The sequence below is a fragment of the Desmodus rotundus genome, chromosome 3 (assembly GCF_022682495.2).
Source record: "Desmodus rotundus isolate HL8 chromosome 3, HLdesRot8A.1, whole genome shotgun sequence".
Taxonomy (NCBI): domain Eukaryota; kingdom Metazoa; phylum Chordata; class Mammalia; order Chiroptera; family Phyllostomidae; genus Desmodus; species Desmodus rotundus.
The window spans coordinates 115491700-115495310 of NC_071389.1; the positions used below are offsets into that span (position 1 = coordinate 115491700).

A 3611-nucleotide genomic window follows, 5' to 3' on the forward strand; every position below is an offset into this window, starting at 1 on the left:
TAGTTTGTAAACCAACCCTATGGAAATAAGATAATTAAAATGAACAGGAGGAATGCTAGGAGAACTCAGGTGTTAGAGTTTAGCCTTAATTGATAGGCCTAGGTGACTACCTAATTCTTGAGGAAAGCTGTTATTCCATAATTGTGAAGGTTTTGAATAAAGACTCCTTTCCTTTATCACCAAACCTTTGCCTCTGGAATTTTGCCTAGAGGGTGGTGGAGGGTTGCAGGACCCTAACTTGATGTTCGATAAGAGTAGCACCCCACTTGTCTCTCACCTTCTGCATCCCCACTTTGGATTTCCTTGCCTATTTACACCTCCAGCTACTGCCCACCAAGCCTGCTTCTCATCCCCATCCATGCAGTGGGTAAATAATTTTCTTCCAAAACTTCTGCCCTTTTTGAAGGCCCTGGGAAATAATTCTAACATATCCCTCCAAACATTGGCTCTCTTGAGGAGCTGTCTTGGGAAAGGGCTGAAAGATAGGTTAGTGAAAGATTTTATTTAATACTGTCTTCAAGAACAAAAAAAAAATAAACAAACCAAAAACTTCTCAGGACATCAAATATTTCACCTGGAAAAAAAGTATCAAAATTTTGTATGAAACATTTTCAATTATTTGTTTCAAAGCAAAACCCAGAGAATGAGATGCATTTCTAACATTTTTGGAGACATGGAATTCTGGCTAATGTGGCTTACTACTGTTTTACTTTTATTTTTAAACAGCATTAACTTGACAGTGGAAGGGGTGCATGGCAGGGTGGGGCAAGGATGAGGATTCATGCAGACCTGGGTCAGTTTCTTAGCCCCTAGTTTCTTCATCTCTAAAGTGGAATTATAATTACCTCATAAGGTTGATGTGAAGGTTAGAGAAAATATGATGTATGTGAAGTTGCCAAGCAGAACATTAGCGGGTGATAAATAAACTATTTTGGACTTGTTAATGTGGAAATCACAAGAATGACTCCTCATGTTTCCTTTGAAGCCTCCGTTGTCTTTATGAAATGTCCAAAGCCAGAAGTCTCTGCTCTTACTCCTTACAGTGGCTGAGAAGGAACAGGAAGAAGGAAGCTCTCGTTCTCTTAAGAATTAAGTTCCTGACAATGTGCTCTTTCCTGCTGTCTCACACTGGCCTCTCAGCCTGCTCATTGCTGTCAAAAATGGTGAAAGAAACCACTTACTGTGATGTTTTGGAGGTCAAACCCAATGCTGCCAAGGAAGAATTGAAAAGGGCTTGCAGGAAGCTGGCCTTAAAGCACCACCCTGATAAGAATCTAAATGAAGGAGAGAAGTTTGAACATATTTCTCAAGCTTACGAAGTGCTCTCTGATGTAAAGAAAAGGGAGTTACATGACAAAGGAAGAGAACAGGCAGTTAAAGAAGGTGGAGCAGGTGATGGGTTTGGCTACCCCATGGACACCTTTGATACATTTTTTGAAGGAGGAGATAGGATGCAGAGAGGAGAGGTAAAAATGTGCGTCAGTTCTCAGTAACCTTAGGTGATTTATATAATGGTGCAACAAGAAAACTAGCTCTGCAAAAGAACATGATTTGTGACAAATTTGAAGGCTGAGGTGGTGAGAAAGGAGCAGTAGACTGCTGTCTCAATTGCCAAGGTGATGGGATGCAAATAAGAATTCATCAGATAGGACCCGGAATGGTTCAGTGATTCAGTCTGTGTGCATGGAGTGCCAGGGCCGTGGGGAGCGGATCAGTCCTACAGATGGATGTAAGAGCTGCCATGGAAGGAAGATAATTCGAGAGAAGAAGATTCTAGAAGTTCATATTGACAATGCCCTGAACAATGGCCAGAAGAGAACATTTTGTGAAGGAGATCAAGAACCAGGACTGGAGACAAGAGATATTATCATTATTTTAGATCTGAAGCACCATGCTGTTTTCAATCAATGAGAAAAAGAACTTTTCATGTGTATGGACACATAGTTGACTGAAGCATTGTGTGGCTTCCAAAAGCCAATAGCTGTTCTTGACAAATGAACCATAGTCAAGCATGGAGATATCGAGTGTGTGCTAAGTAAAGGCATGTCAAATTATCATAGACGATATGAAAAAAAGTTGCCTAATTTAAGGTAAACTTTCCTGAGAACGGCTTACTCTCTCCTGATAAACTCTCTTTGCTGGAAAAACTCCTACCTGAGAGGAAGGAAGTAGAAGAGACTGATGAAATGGACCCTGTAAAACTGGTGGGCTTTTATCCAAATCGAGAAAGACAGTGTCATTACAATGGAGAAGCGTATTAGCAAGATGAACATCATCCTAGGGCTGGTGTTCAGTGTCAGACCTCGTAATGGGGCCAGAGAATGCCACTCACTGCTGGCATGCTACATACAGTAGTGAGTGAGTGAAGGACTATGATCATAATATGCTCACTGCTGGCTATTGTTTTTCTTTTAATACTTCATTATAGTAGTCTTTTAAAAGTTAAATAAAGAATAAACTCAAATATAAAAGTTCAATATAAAATTAAAAAAGAATTAGGTTCTTTCCCATACTAAAAAAAAAAAAAATCTCAAATTTAGGACTATGCAATGTGAAAATCTCCATGTACCACACTGAATCTGTTACCAATGAACTATTACAATTTAACTTTATTTCTGTCTTAAATTCATCCTGGATTCCATCTCTCCAGGTTTCTCTCCTCCCCAAGCCCTTATCTCCCTCATCCTACCTCCCAGGAAAGTCCTTCGACTCTTTCTCCCAAGCAGCCCTGGAGGCAAGAGGCTGGAAGCCTCATCCTCTGCTGTGGTGTCAAGCTGGGAAAAGCATGGAATTGGAAAAAAGAGAGAATAAAGAAGGTGAAAATGAGACTTGGAGGAGAAGGAATTTTAGGATATTGGAGGATATTTAGCACTTGTTAGGAGGAATCAGGATGCTGTATGTATGTGTGAGGAAGGTGTGAGGGGGAGACTTGAACAAATGCAGAGAAGCCAGGAGAGGGAGTTTGAGGGAGAAGAGTTTGAAGTACCCTTCAAGGAAAGGAGCTATGGAAGGAGTGAGTGGAAGGAGGGAACTTACTAGGCTTGCTGGAATTCTAGGAGGTGTCCATCCCTTGCTTTTCCCATGTCTTGCTCTTTAGATGGTTCCACCTTCTTACATAATCTGTATTCTTGGCCCCCTTCTCACTTAACTTGTGGCAGGTTGTCTCTTGCCCTGGAGATGCCAATAGCCTCCTAAGCAACTGGTCTCTCCACCTCACACCCCACCATCTCACAACTAGAGAGACCTCTCTTTAATTTGATTTTGTCCCCAACCCACCCCACACTTCAAAATTTTTAGTGGATTCCTGCACCTTCAAGACTGACTCTGAACTTCTCATAGTGGGCTATCAGGCCTTTTGTGATCTGGCCCCCACCCCTCTCCTCCTCACCTCTTTCGCATTCTCTGCTGCAGCCTCTTGAGGCAGCCTATCACCCAGAGCCTGACTTCCTTGCCTGCTTTGCTTTTGCTTTGGCTCTCACTTGGTCTTTTCTCTTTCATCAGTCCAACTTCTGTGCTTTTAACATGGTATCTCCTCTTTATGTCAGGTCCTTCCCCATTCTTCTCCATCCAATTCCCGTTTGGTTTTCATATTTCAGCTCAACCGCTCTCTT

At 41.8% G+C, this 3611-nt stretch overlaps 1 pseudogene; it reads left to right on the forward strand.

The window, feature by feature from the left end:
- Positions 1-1160: 1160 nt before the first annotated feature.
- LOC112302236 (dnaJ homolog subfamily A member 1-like) lies at positions 1161-2309 on the forward strand (annotated as a pseudogene).
- The last annotated feature ends 1302 nt before the right edge of the window (positions 2310-3611 follow it).